Genomic DNA, 14,616 nt, shown 5'->3' on the forward strand with positions numbered 1-14,616 from the left:
TGTGTCCAGCAAGGTAGGTACTAAACTAATCAGAATATAAAACTATTACAATCAAACGTTTTCCCGAAAACATCTATTCGTTGCCTCAATTTAATGACATTTATTCTCGGTTCTTTAATCGATGCGATAATAAGTGTCGGATGCTCAAACGATCCCATATGAACTGTTTTGAACTGTACGCTCAACCGTAGATGTTTTTAGGGAACTTTTAATAGCTAGGAAAAGACGGTCTAATAATCGATCTTTCAGAATATTGATTGAAAAGCCAGCTTTGATATTTATGGTAGCAATATATTGACACAGATAAAAGTAATTTTCACATGTCACTCTCCGCTTATCTGTATAGGACTTAGCTGGTAGGATTTATATAATCAAACAAATATGTATTTACATAAATTTTGAGGAGCACGTACGAGTCTTTCTACATTTCTTTTCTAGATTACTTTGCATGTTGTGAGGCTACCTGACATTGGTGATGGAGAGAGTTATTCATGTGCATTTGATGGATATGTTACTACTGCAGTTAATGAGGGTCAGACCCTGACGTGTGACACCCCTCCGATTGGCAATCGACCAACCATACCTTTAGGCGAAGGTCAGGGTAACGCTTACTATTATTAAGTTTCTCCTTATCCTACAACCTTACCTTTGCTCCGACAGTAAAACAAAAATCTCATACCATCAACTGTAAGACATAGTACTCGTTCATTATATTGTCCGAATACAAGGAATCCCTTATTTTTTATTGTTTCTGTACAATAATTTTCAATAATTAGCCTGGTATGTTTCATTAAAAGTTTAAAAAATACAGCAAGGGTGATACAATTAAAAAGATGGCAACAGCCCCCAAACTTACTTAAAGAGACAAAGTCGGCCATTTTTCATGAATTTTGTTCGATATGGGACACTACTTATATTGACATGTTTAAAGATACTAAATAAATGGCTGACCATGCATATATTCGACCCTGGTTTTAATCACGATAGGTGAAACCATCGCGATAATAAATTAATGGTCTTTACCATTAATTTATTATTGCGATGGTTTCATTAAATTTTGTCTAAAACCAAGGTCGAATATATGCATGATCACCCATTCATTCAGTATTTTTCAACATGTCAGTTGAACCAAACAACTACGATCACGAGCGCAGACATTCAAGCTTGATTTGCAGGTTGCATCTATAGAATAAGTTAAAAAGATGCTGACGCATGCAAGTGAAATCAAGAACTTAAAGTAGATTAATGTATTCTCTCATGAGACATTGCTGATAAAGGAAGTTTGAGTTAAACAAAGAAAGAGGAAAACATTGTTGTCAAGTTACGAATGGAACCTCAATATGTCTTTAAAACTCAATTGCACTTTCAGATCAGACTTCCACTATTACGATTGTTCACGCCATGACTCGTAAGTGAATCATTTCCGTCCCATTCACCATACCTATACAATACATATACACATGTATCTTACAGAATCATTTCCGTCCTATTCACTATACCTATACAATTCATATACACATGTATCTTATAGAATCATATCCGTCCCATTCACCATACCTATACAAAACATATACATAGATATCTTATAGAACCGGTTTGCTGATTCAAATCAGGTGACCAAATAGATAACAGCAACACCAGTAATACAACTTCGAACTAAAGTCAAAAGAACATCAAGGTTGATATTGCTAACTTAACGATGCAAGACCCCCTTTTTCGCAATAGATTCACTATTGAAATGATAAAACAATATTTAAAAACTCAGAAAATCAAATCTATTATGTACTATTGAACTTCATTTTAACGCTAGTCTGCTATTCTGCTTTTTAATGAATTTGTCAATTTGTAATCATGAACAAAAAGTATTATATATATATATATATATATATATATATATATATATATATATATATATATATATATATATATATATATATATATATATATATATATATACCTAAAAACGTGATATTGAATTATGACAGGTTCCAAAGTGTTGTGTAGCGTGGAAATTTAAAGTAGAAACTAAATGAAATAACACAAAATCACTTAGAGAACAAAGTAATATCTGTTTCAGACATCATTACTGTGTATTTGAAGTAATTTTGTGTTGTTATTTATAACGCTCTGCTTTAGCAGCGAGCACTGATACATATATATATATATATATATATATATATATATATATATATATATATATATATATATATATATATATATATATATATATATATATATATATATGCATGCATCCGGCAATCTTCAGACAGAACTATAGAACTATAAGGATTTCTAGCTTTACACTCGCATTTATGTGGTAGGGACGTACCATCATATTTGTTACGGATAGTCGTATCTGAATAATATCCAGTGATAAGGGCATCTTTGATACAATGGTCACTACAGCAAAGTGTTGAGGTCAAGAGGTCACACCGATCAAATAGACCAATTAATCAACAAGGAGAACCAATGACAAAAAGCTTTTATAACCTGGTTGGTGTTGTTGCCGATTGTTGTTTATGTTTATTTTGGCTGTGTTGTTGTTGTACTTGTTCTTGTTGTTTTTGTTGTTGTTTGTTAACCAATATAATTCAACGAACATAACTATTGTGTTGTTGTTGTTGTTTCAAACGTAATGTAGATGTCATAAGAATCTCTACAAGGACACTATCGTTATTTGACCCAGTAAAGCTAATCGCATAATTGGTCTCATTAAACGCAATTTTAATTTGATCATTCAAGTTGCTGTCCTTCGACATCTGTTTGTTACTATGGTGCGTCCAATTTTAAAATATAATACAATCATTTTCAATTGAATTTCTGACAGTCAGGCAAACCGTATTGATTCGATTCAGAAACGTTTTCTGAGATATTTACATCATAAACAGGGATGTCACAGTGACTCTTCGTCTTGGTGTTATTGTGACTATAACTTGCTCTGTAATCTTTTAAAATTCAACCTTTGTTCTTACGTAGGAAACTATTTGATAGTAAGTTTGTGCGTAAATGCCTTTTATCTTCCTATGACTCAACAGATTGTACAGGTTTTTATGGCCTATGCGTACCTAGATACTCTGCTGGACACAGACCTCTATTACACATCCCTTTCTGTAGAGTTGATGTTACAAAAAATGGCCTGATTGGACGTACGTCACGACTTTTTAATGATTTTATATATAAGGTTTGCGATGTCTATGTTTTTGAAGAATCTCATTCCACTTTTAAAAGACATGGTAATTTGTTTTTGTGATTGTTTGATGTTTAGGGTACTTTTTGTCTGTTTAAATAAATAAAATATATATGTAACACCGTGACGAATGAAAAATGACCCATGCGGGACTCCCTCCCCCTCCCCCTCTGTCTCTGTCTCAATCTCTGTCTCTCTGGTTCTTTCTGGCTGTCTCTCTCTCGATATCTAGATCTCCCTAGATTTTAATCGATCACTCTTTCGATCTGTCCCTAGATGTTTTCGGTGTGTCACGAGTAATTGGGCCTGTAATTGGTGCGTGTATGAAAACAGATGTGTACACTATTTAGCTAGTTGTCCGATAGATGATACCTCTTCAATAGTGGTAGGTTCAAATGTAAGTATTGAAAGGGGAATATAGAAACTACCCATTTATCTCTGTACGCCACACTCATCCATGAATCGTTACGTTGACTATGCACCGGGAGGGTTTTAATACTGTAGAATATATATCATATTTAATAATTAAATAATAACATTCAAATGTACCGTTAACGAACTCAAGGTATTATCCTGAGCGCAAACTCAAAATCTATATTTTCATGAGAGTAACTTTCATCTCATGTTCTTTTTAATTCCGTCGAAAAAAGTTCTGTGTCGAATACTTCGCACTCGCCATAGTCACAGTAGAGTCAAGATTCACAGCCGAGCACCTCTTCATTTCCGATCACCGTATCTGACTTGCTGGTCAACTAATTGTTTGTAGATACTTTTACATACTTACTATTGTACTAAAGTGGTGGATTTCAATCGATTTGCCCTTTTCGTAACCCCTGAGTTACAATTTTTATGGACAGAAAAGTTGCAGATTAAACTCAAATGAGTATTTAGCTGGCACCATCGACCAGGCAAGAGTCACCTCAACCACGTGTTTGTTACTTTTTCCTATGCCCAATTCTCAGTCTATCATGATAAATACACGGGGTGCGATGAAACACTATATTTAATACCACACGTTTCATGTGTACGTTCCCTTACAGTCTTCCGACGTTAATGATGCAATATCATAAATGCAAAATGCAGCGGGCTTTGCACAATTGCATTGACGAATTTATATATCAGCTCGTTCAGACAGGTTAATTTACATCTTTAGTGTTTAACAAAATAACATAACAATTTAAATGTAAACTTAACATCACCTTTGTACCAGATTCTTGACATGGTATTCGATAAATAGTTTATTTTAAATCAATAACCACGTATTACACTACGATATTTGATCAGTTCTCAACATATATGCAAAATGGTGATTTCATTACGATCTGATGAAATGTTCGTGAACTTTGCATATTCAAATCTTGTCTAATAGTTTTCACATTTGGTGCAGCAAACCATAGACCTTGTTGGTCTATGAGCAATCTTACCATTCGAAAGTGAACACAGACTCGTTGACAATACTTGTTAAACTTATTTATCATTCAGGCGCTCTTGAAGAGCCCAGGGCCCATTGAAATCATTAGGTATACCGAAGAGGCCCTCCATAGCTTGGTGAATCAACTTGAGCCCTAGGATTACGTTGATTTGTAAACTTTGCTTAGTGCTGGTCGAGTAACAAGGTTGAGGGGCCCACCACTACTGAAACAATGAAACACAGAGGAGTAAGGTACCTTGCTCAAAAGCACAACAGCATTTGTTATGAGATTTTCCTTTCATTAACTCGATTGGAACTAATTTGGGATAATTGGATGGTGAAGTAAAGTAATTTTAATCTGCAAATGTAAGCTCATATGTTTTTCTCTTTATTACACACTTATGAGTATTGTGTTATAATTGTAACATTCAGCTACATGGCACATAACACTTTTGAGAAATTTGAAACATTTTAAGATCCAATTATCCCAAATTAGTTCTAATCGTGTTCATTGAACACTTTCGATACACATTCCATGAAAAGTATGTTCCAGATGATTCGCTTGGATTATCTTCAAGCGACTTAAAACAGTTTACTTGGAGTTTAATCAACGGGCGAAAAACATAACAAGCCAACAATTATTGTTATTTTTTACTTCTTTGTTCATCTTCTCTTAAAGAACACTTTTAACAACACTGATATCAAAGGGCGGTCATTTTGTCCACAACTTGCCGAGCAGACCGGAAAAGTGTTGATACCAGTTGACACCGATACAGAAATCCAACTTTCAACAATGAATATTCATCACAATAAGGTGAGTGGTACTTTCTATGACGGCTACATGGCGTATAATTTATGTGAATTCTCTTCAAACAATTATATTTTACATTTAGAATATTTAAGAGGGCGTAAAGCATTTGTAAACTTCATTTCAAGAATTTAATGTGCTTAGGGTGGAGCTAATCTTTTTGCCTAGTTTCATTCATGAACGTGTGTGAATTTTATGTTATGCTTGTATCCGTTTTCTGTAATTACAAGGGCCTTGGAGGGTATGAGTGCGTTCTGATAATAGAGAATACTCCTCTTAGCATAGGAGCTACGAGAAATAATGAACATTTGGTCACCTGTAACGCAAGGAAGGTATATGCCATTGTCATATTCTTTATTTTGCGATAATCTGAAATTTGAATAAAGAAGGGACTTTAAAATGCAATCACGGTACCAATAGTTTTGGGGAAAAATCCACAGTTATTTTTTGAACAAAAAAGTACACTTCATTCAATAGACAACAACGACGACGACGACGATGATGATGATGACGATGATGATGAACACGAACAATGCCTGAACTGGTTTGATAAGGATTTTACCTACCTAATTCACCTCAGTGGTATACTAAGACACGTCAATATGATCGTTCAAAAGCGGTTTATTCATGATATTCTTTGGTGATGTCACCGCTTTTTACAATGATTAATTTACTGATGAGTGTTCTCTTATGTATGAAATATATCTTCACTTTACCAGTATACCTATCAATCAAATCAGCAAGAGCTACCTGTTAACTTAACGTTACAGTGGAATAATGGTAAAACCATCGTCGAAGATATCCATGGATACACAGGTAGGATTATGTTTGTTATTCTTCAACTTTGTTATTCCAACAATATTTTTATCATTATTACTAAAGGAGGACTAAAAATATTGCGTCATTTGTTTTAAGTACTTTTCAGGTAATTTGAAATAGTAGAAATGCTTACTTATCCTCCAATAGCAACGTTTTTCGGAGTGGTTGTACTTTAAGTATAATATTGCTCATCAAAATCAATATTCCTCTCGTCAGTTCGTTTAACATATGTGAATGTCTACCCTTTGATTTAAAATCCCACGAAGAAATTTGAAATTTTAAATCTTTAGTGAAGAATACGTTTACTTTCTGATTGCATGATTTGTCAATTTTATCTATGTCATTCGTTATTCTTGTCAATTTTATATTTATATTATAATTGCGTACATTTTAGCTTTTTTATGCAAGCTGTTATACGTCACCATTTGTGTGGGAAATGCATTGACTTATCCTCTTAAAATTAAGTAAAATAAATAAATGCAAATTTTATTCACAGTAACAAATATATTTGACATTTGGTCCGTATCATTTTTCCCACAGTGACTCTGTATAAGTGTAATGTTGGTCGTCACAATTGTCGTGAGTGTGTATCGAACATCACAACGATAAACCCTTTGAACTGTGGATGGTGTAATTGTGGCGACACATGTGAATATGTCGAACATTGTGATTCCGACTGCTTTGAAACTGATAAAACAAAATGCCTAAGTGTTGGATCAACCAGGTTAGATAAACACTGTCTTTTTGTTAGAATTTAAGGACAAAGACTGATTTTGTTCTTAAAGAACTTTGACAAATACTTATAATATAGCTGGTACTCTTAATATATAATTGTGCTTATGTTACTGGAATATGCGAGGGAAAATTCTCAAAAATAAAGTTACAATGGCTGATCGCTCAGCCAGTTGATGTCACAGTGAATTCAATGCGATCTTAATAGTTCCTCTCCCAATTAACTCGGCTTAACAGAAGGCGATTTATTTCTTTCATAAATTGAAAATCACACAATTCAGCGTACTATGACGTTTCCAAATTAATGATATTGCCCATTCTTGACTCTGATATCTTTTGTTCTGTTGCAGGACTTGTGGATTTGTTTGGAGCGCATTTATCGTCTGGCTGAGCTACTTCATCATTAATACAACATAGGAGTGATGGTGTTTGTTATTTCGAACAAACAAGTGGAGCTCTTATATTTGGATATTTACTAGCATTTAGCAATTCATATATCACAAGCCTCTAAATTCATTTTAAAGGTATACAGTCACCTGTAATCTAAATATGCCCATATATGGTCAAAGGGACGTTCCTTGGTATTCAAAATGCCCATGTGAGGGTTTTGTATTTTAAAAGCGGCCACCCGCTTAAAATTTCCTCTTTCCATGGTAACTGTGGCAAAATTAGAACAGGTGACAGTATACCTTTAAGTGTGTGCCTTTTCACTGTGAATTCTTGGAGAGAGTAGAAATGTACCCCAGTTCTTTATGCTGTCAGTATATATCAAGATAAAAATAGGGCCAAACCACTACATGGAAATTTTACATTTACCCTCTTGTTATTCCTTTAGCTTTTGTTATGTTGGTCAATTTTACGTATACGTAAGATGTGTTAAAAGCTCTGTTTGAATTAAATTTTTAAATTTCAACTTTTTAAGTTGAAGGTAGAATACAGCCTCTTGTTGATTAGCAGCGAATATTGTTGTAATCTGAAATTAATGAAAAGGTTTCGAAAAGTTTCAGACTTTTAGGTTCTTGATCGGGAGAGGATGAGGGCCATGGCCAGGGGACATCAAGCCTCTCCGCCAAAGCAAAGACAGCATTAAAGACCTCATTTAGACTTGCAATTTCACACTGCTCTTCCACCTCGATTACCACGTACTGTTTTGTTAAGTTGTTGTTTTAAAATTTAAAGCGACTCGATTATAGTCATGAAGTACGCACTCTATTTGGATCAATTTTCGGTGCCCGTGTCAGTAGTGATCAGTTAGGGGCCATGGCTAATTAAAACACGCGCATGGCAAACGTAACTTCCGCGTTTAGGTTTGGGAGTTTGGCTGTATTTCGATTTCCGTGCACAAAAATCGAACTACACGTTTTCATATCAACATCTTGCTACATGTTTTTCTGTATTCCAAAACATCGCGCTTTACTGTTTGGCGTGTACCAGTAGTGGATTTCGTCGTGTATTTCTGTCTGTTGGTTCTCAACCAGATGACTGGATGCTTTATGTTGTGGGTTCGAACCCGATTGAAAACACTGCATATTCTTAACCACGTAATTACCGATTGTATATAGGTATGATACAGAATGAGGCTGGGTTGGATTTTCGCATTTCCAAACTTTCGTTCAGGAAGGGGGAGGGGGTTGATGGCAAACGCACTTAGTTTCGTTTACCGTGCACATGCTTTAATTATTCACGGCCCCTTATTGACTTTTTAGTGATTGAGATTTATTGCTTCAATAAGATAGGCCAACAGCCTTTCCTTACACAAGCCAAAGAAAAAAGTCTTTTGAAGGGTCAAACGATTACAACTGTTACGCCCTCCCTTGTGGAGATTTTATCTCGAAGCGTCTCTCACGTTGCTAAGGCGTGTGAAGGTTGGTTCAAGATCGTGCGAGAAGGAGATAGGAGATAGCGTCATACTTTTAATAAATTATTGGTAAAAATTTAAATGACAACAATTGAGAGCAGGATGTTCCATGGTGTGATCCTGTTTAATCTTAAGAAACAATCAAAGACTGGCGGGACATTGTGCAGTGATGATAATTTTGTAGTTATGTAAGTTTAGAAACGTATATAGAGAACGAACAGTGACAGTTAGAATTTTAGACGTTGAGTGTCACGTTGCTATCTTGTAATAAAGATTTAAAGTGGTGTTACAATCAACATCTTGACGTGTCAGTTTCAGTTTTTGAAAGCATTACGATCCAGACTGGCACCTCAATTGTAACCAATACTTTTATACATTTCTTAACACAAGCCACAAAGACAGCCGGTAGTCAGGCACATTCCCCTAAGACTGCATGTCTGGACTTTTTGACCTTACACAAAGAATATTTTTACAAATTTTTTGTTGAATTCTTTCAATATTATCATACAGGGAATTACACCAAAATTCAGCATCAAAGAGTTTAAAATACAATGATCGAGGCAGCTTTTTGATTTTATAGTAAAACGTTTAATGTACGGCTACATTTTTACATGTTTGTTTGGCCAAAGCATTATTGCCTTACCCCAACCACCCTACAAGACTTTTCTGAACACACCACAACTGCATTGTGATAAACTAACAGTATTTATTGAAAAAAATGAAAGGAAGCCAACGGAAAACTGGATGTACATTCAAAAAACTTCAAAACCTTTCTCAAAAACTACGCTATAAACAAAGTAAATAAATTATACAAATTGGGGCATTGGGGAATTGGGGAAAATATTGAGCTGATGCCCGATTATTTCATGACTCATTGTCTTCTTAAAAGATCGCGTGAAGCACTGTTAGTTATTTATTTATTTATTTATTTATTTATTTATTTATTTATTTATTTATTTATTTATTTATTTATTTTTTCGGAAATCCTACGGGATCAAGAAAAAGAAAAAGGAAAACACTGCGTGAAAGAGAACAAGCAATTACCAAATAAAAAGTAACAAGAATAAGGATGAAAGTTTGAATATGAGTAAAATTGTGAGAGTTACGTTTTATAAAACCCAACAATTTAAAAGATTTATTTACAGTAAAAGAAATATGATAAATCTTTCACTTTTCGTAGTCTATCAAGGATTGTTTCTAAAATGCAATTGTCAAAATCAATTAAAACCCTCTTGTTGATAAAAGAACATTTTTAAATATTGAAATCAAGTTTCCATGATCGACTGCAAAAGGCGACTCTATTAATACATTAGTTTATAGTCTACCTATGTGTAGAGGTTTTTTCATCCAAACTTTGACCTGCTATAGTTTGCTGTATATTCAGAAAAGGTCAATAATATAATAGAATATAATCTAGATCTGCAAATGGAGTGTATTTGAATTTTTAAAGACCAACTGAAAGATTCGGCCACTTTTTGGAAAATTCGTGCGCTCTGGCGGCAGTTTTAATTTTGAGGCTCAAGAGCGCCTGCACACGGCCTGGTCCATGACTCTACCCGCAGGATAACTTTCTGAGTCTCACTTGTCACATCACTTTACACGTCCGTTGGATAATAAAACAGTTTGTATGTTATCTTTCACATCTTAGGCTTAGGTTAAACAAAAGTGGCTGCAGGTCGGGACTAATTTAGGAGGATATTGAGCTGGTGCCCGATTGTTTCAGCATTTTAAGCTCAAGTTTAACAAGCATGGATACAGGCCAGAAAACTTGAAAGGAAGTACAGCTTTCCTTACGAATTATCTTTGTTGGTAACCAAAGCACTACACACTACAGTGAAAAAACTCCAAAAATGTTCTATCGATACGGGCAAAAGTACAAAAAGGCCCCCGCCCCATATAATAAAACTCTACTCTCTGCATTGGGTTGACGTGAAGTTACCCCAGATTACCAGCCTTACACATCCCCCCCAAAAAAACAAACAAACAAACAAGCAAACAAACAAACAAAAACCACAAAAAAACAAACGCTTATCACAGAATAAAGTTTTTGGGAAAATATTGAGCGAATGCCTGTTTATTTTGTGGCTCAATGTTTTCTTAAAAGAATGTACCCCTGTCATTTTTTCATCTTATTAAAGTCTGCCAAACACATGGAGGGTTTCCATTGAACAGTTTACCCACCAGGGAGCTGTCCTGTGTGAAAAGTCAATAGGATGATTGTCTGTAAGCTCAGTCCGCAAAGCAATTTTATTTATTTGAATTGCCCTGGAGAAGACTGAAAGGGTCGGCTACCTTTGCACTCTGACACCAGTTCGAGGTTCAGTTTCCCAAAGAAGGACACATGCATTTTCAAGAATAAGTAATCACATATCGTCTGACCTGTGGACGCATATGCATCAAGCACAAAACCAAAATATACAGTCACTTTCATGTCAATGTCCTTCAATACACTCTTATTCAAAAGCACTAAAACAAATGAAAAACAGCGATTATATAGATGGATTCAAAAATGTGTAAATGCTGTAAAGAAAGTGATAGAATGAATGCTAGTATATATGCCACCTATTGATATTTCATAATCGCCACTTGTAATATCAGGATTAATAAAACTGAATTTGGGAACTCCCCAGCATGAACTGCTTTGGATCAGTAAAATAATTGTTAATTATTATTTACATACAAATCAAAGATAATTGAGTTTTATTAGTCATAATCAAGGTGAATTTTACATCATTTCTGCTCATTTCACATTTTACATCAACTCTGTTCAGTTCACATTTCACATCACCTCTGCTCATTTCACATTTTATATCATTTCTACTCATTTCACAATTTACATCACCTCTGCCCATTTCACATGTACATCATCTCTATTCAGTTCACATTTGCATTGCCTTGTTCAGTGTTGAAATGGATTGCAAGTATGCTTCTTCCTTCTTGCTTTACAACCAGAGTGTGTACTCCCTTGATGGATAGTATCACACGCTACGTGTTCTTGTACCTGTAGTCTGTTCTCTCACTGATGCTAATATTTGCATAACCTGTATTCCATTTCATTCTGAGATAAGTTGTTGATTATTAGTAGAATTCTGTGGTTCGTGTGGTTGTTGGTATAATAGATCAAGAATGTGGCATTATATGCAGGGATAATTTGTTATTTTTTTAAAGTAACATATAGCTTGAAAGCACCTGATGTACATCTTTGAGTAATTTTTGAAATGAAACTTGCATAAAATATTGAATTTAAAACAAAAAGGAAACACAAAGATGCTATAATAATGGCTAACTAAAAGCTCAGTATTGCAACTAAAAATTGACTTACTTCATAAAGTTCTTCTAATTACATTTCAATACTTGAGTGAACATCTAAATTCATTATTCATTACTTCTTTCAAGATTAACTTTAAAATTTCAGCTGTTTGTTTTAACGTACATTAAGAGAGGAATTTGTAGATAAGCTAGAGAAATGCAATAAATTTGGTTCATTTTTATCTTACTAATCGCAATAAATGATATTAATATTCCTTAGTCAAATTAATAAACACATGAACCAAGCCTTTGATTACATGTATACCCTGATTAGTATTTAGTTATCGTTCCCTGCATACAGGTTGTACAGGTAATTTGAACTCTATCAATACACATTACCAAGTCTTATCAGTCACCACATGGCTTCTGCATACACATTGTTTATGTAGTTGTTCTTATTCACTTAGTTAGTTACTTAGCACTTTCAAGTCTACTCTTACACGATTAGTGTTTTAAGTGATGAAGAGTTATATTCAACTTTACATATATGTATATCATATTTAAATAATTTTATAGACTTTTTTATGGTTTTCTTTTTTATGTATTTCTACTTACTCGTAATGTATCTATTTAGTTATATATTTATTTATGTAGTTGTTCTTTTATTCACTTTGTTACTTTGTTACAATTAGGTTACTTTGCAATCCCACTACTTTCATGTACACTAACTTCTATATACTTCATTTTCTTTTTTCTTCTTCTTTTTCTTGCTTTAACATCAAATGGCTTTGGGAACGGACTAGACTAGCATTTGCTATTTTCCGTTTCCGTTTACCCTTTATCACAGCACAACGCAGATGTACATTCATTATTGAATTGTAATATTAATATGATTAAGGGTAATAAAGATTATTATTATTATTATACACATTCTCTCTTTGAACACTGAAGTTAGTCATAAGTGAGACTCTGCTTGAATTTCTCAGTATCACTTCCACACCGCTATCAGAATGTTTATAGAAACATTTACAAATGAATGATCAGTTTTTCAATTGGTGAAACAGAAAGATCTGTGGGAGTTCATTGAAATTAAACCTGAAAATAGCAACTACAGTGTAACTCAAAATTGTCATTCTCCCACTGAAAGCATTAGTAGAGAAAGTTTAATCACCGAGAAAATTTAACTTATGCACAACGCTTTTGTTCAGTGGCTAATTTTACACTTCAGTTATTTAGGAAATAGCCAAAAAATATGAATAAGATAATTTAAAATATCATTACTTTGTTGTATGCTCATTTCAGAAATATTGGATTTCCCATTGTCACTTCACACTTTCTTGGATGACATAATTAACAGTGAAAAGCCAATATCCTACGCTGAGTCAAAACAAATCAATACAGGTTTTTACAATAATATTTGCATGTATTGTGATATTGCCTCCTATCACGGTGAATTTGTGATGTCATATTTGATATTTTCACGATAATGTTGACTTTTATTTAGTGACAAATTTGAACAGTTCTGATCTCATAAAATTAAAACTAATTCAGATGTAATTTTGATGGCTTTTGTTCTGTTTGTGAAATACACTTAATATTCTGTTTCCAAAGCCATGTTGCAATACTTGCTGTTTAGTTTGTCAACTCAGCATGTATATATGCCATGTCCAATGGCATTGTTGACAACTGAATGTTAGTCAAGACTAGAATTCATTTGTCAACAATAACATTGCATATTGTATGTGTAGTCTGTATGTGTGCTACATGTCCAATGTTATTGTTGACAACTGAATTTTAGTCAAGACTAGAATTCACTTGTCAACGATAACATTGCATATTGTATGTGTAGTCTGTATGTGTGCTACATGTCCAATGTTATTGTTAACAACTGAATTTTAGTCAAGACTAGAATTCATTTGTCAACAATAGCATTGCATATTGTATGTGAAGTTTGTATGTGTGCTACAGTCTGTATGTGTGCTACATGTCCAATGTTATCGTTGACAACTGAATTTTTTGTCAAGACTAGAATCCCATTGTCAACAATAACATTGCATACTTCATGTGTTGTGTTTGCAAGGCTAATGCTCTGTACTGCAAAATACTTTCAAGAGAAAATTGATTTTCAGCTTTAATTAAAACATTATAAACGTTCACAACTTCATCAACAAGTTGCTTCTTCTTAATTCTGCTTCAGTTTTGATTTCATCATCACCAACATCCAGCAGAATAAATCAAAGTAAGACTTACGTAGGCGCATTAAGTCAAAATCATGCATCACAAACATGATAATAGTAACTAAAATCTTGGTGTTCTTCATACAGGTTAGATAACACTGTGTTCAACGTTCTTTCTATTGTTCTCATGATGCCTGACATGAACACAGGTCATTCATAAATATCTTACTTGTTCTTATTCTGTGATTTCAGCTTTGATATTTAAGGCACATGAGCTGCAACTTTTGACATTATTTTCAAGATTTTATATTTAGATTAAAATTAGTTCATAGAAATGTTCTTACTCAGAGATGTTTACTCAAAGGTATTTATCCA

The sequence above is a fragment of the Ptychodera flava genome, chromosome 18 (assembly GCF_041260155.1).
Source record: "Ptychodera flava strain L36383 chromosome 18, AS_Pfla_20210202, whole genome shotgun sequence".
NCBI lineage: Eukaryota > Metazoa > Hemichordata > Enteropneusta > Ptychoderidae > Ptychodera > Ptychodera flava.